The sequence below is a fragment of the Apaloderma vittatum genome, unplaced genomic scaffold (assembly GCF_000703405.1).
Source record: "Apaloderma vittatum isolate BGI_N311 unplaced genomic scaffold, ASM70340v1 scaffold10430, whole genome shotgun sequence".
Taxonomy (NCBI): domain Eukaryota; kingdom Metazoa; phylum Chordata; class Aves; order Trogoniformes; family Trogonidae; genus Apaloderma; species Apaloderma vittatum.
The window spans coordinates 11,815-13,504 of NW_009693976.1; positions in this window are offsets into that span (position 1 = coordinate 11,815).

The window sequence follows — 1,690 nt, forward strand, 5'->3', positions numbered from 1 at the left end:
ATGGCACTGCTGATTTTCTGCCCCTCCTTCCTCAATAACCCAGGCAGACTGGTCACATAGAAGTGCATCAGGAGACATTCACAGACTGTGGGAGCAACGTTCAAATGGTAGATACCACCGGCAAAGCTATGAACATGGTGATGCCCAAAGAGGGGAGGGACATCCTGGGTCAGTCCTTAGGAAAGAGAAGGGCTCGCTGGCTGCTTTAACATCCAATAAATGGTTTCATGTTACAGCTCACCCGAGTACCTACTGACGTCTAACAGCCTTGCTGGGAGGTCCAAGGTTCAATTATGGTCTGAAAACAATTTTAGCACATTGGCAACATGACCTGACCTGAGTCATTAGCAAAATACAAATGCGCAAAAGTACACGGACAAAGCTAGTCAGCACCATCGCCTTCTGAAAAGCAGCTCACCTGATTTCCAAAAAGCAGTAATGCAAATTCATATCTTCCAGTATATCTTCATGTATTTGGTGTCTTTCTGGTGACGACTGCAGTTTCCAGAATAAGTAAAATTCAAGCTGTTATGGAATAGGGAACACTGTCTACAGCATATTGATTTTTATAAGGCAAATATCAGGTTGAATAACTCTTTACTACAAATCCACTGCCAGTAGACAGTTTTACCAATGATTAGGGTAGCCAGCTGAATTTATTCCTTTCTACAGTATTTTAACACCGTCAGGCAGCAATACCTTCTCACACTAGTTAGGATCATACTGACCTAATCAAGAATCCTGTATAATGAGGTGAGGGTTAGTTTTAATTTAGTTTGTTGCTGTGCCTTTCTTACTGTTTATATATTTATAAATATATAAACATTATATATTTATAATTTTTCTCCCTCTCTCCTGCACTACCCGCAACAGAGAAAATGATTTACTGGAAGGAGGCACAACTCAGCAGCAGCAGTTGAAGCTGTTATTATTGACTGCATGGCCTCTTCTGCAGTCACACTTTGACTACGGCCAAATAAATTCTAGTTAAAGCAAGGACTTTAATGGTTCTTGCTTGAACAGCTTCAACTTTCATCTAAAATTTGTTGAAGTTTCATTGAAAATTTATTCAGAGTACATGTTTCTAAATAGCCCATGCCTCCCAGTCCAATCTCCGCCAGAGAGGCAGGGGCTACCTTACCCACCAACAGGGACCCAGCGCTGCGATTGAGCCCTGCTGGAGCTTCAGAAATGCCAAAAGACTTCAGAAGCTGATGAGGCAATTTATTTCCTTTTCCCAGACACTGATGTCTGATGATAATTATTTCTATTCTTGCAATCTTCTCCCAGTTATTGTTTCTATTTACTGCTATCCCTGCAGTGTTGCAAAACTCAGGGAATCCTTTTCACCCACATTTCCTTCTTGGCAGGAGTAAATGAAGTCAGCTGTGTCAGATGTCTTTGTTCTCCATCATCTTTTTTCCAAAGAACCAGATCTGTCCTCAGTCACTAAAAGCTGGACCCAAGGGGCAGAAAAGAACTGCGAGATGACCTTGGAGCCAGACCGCAGTTTTGAAATGCCTTTGAAATTTGGCTTTTCGTGTCACCGTGTCACTAAATGATAGCCAGTTGCTGACGGGCGCATCTCGAGCTTCACGACACCGGCACAGCTTTCCTTCCCGTTGATGCTGGCAGCAGCTGCTCTCCTCCCGGCAGGAGCATCTGGTGTGTGTTTTCCAGAAAGACACAG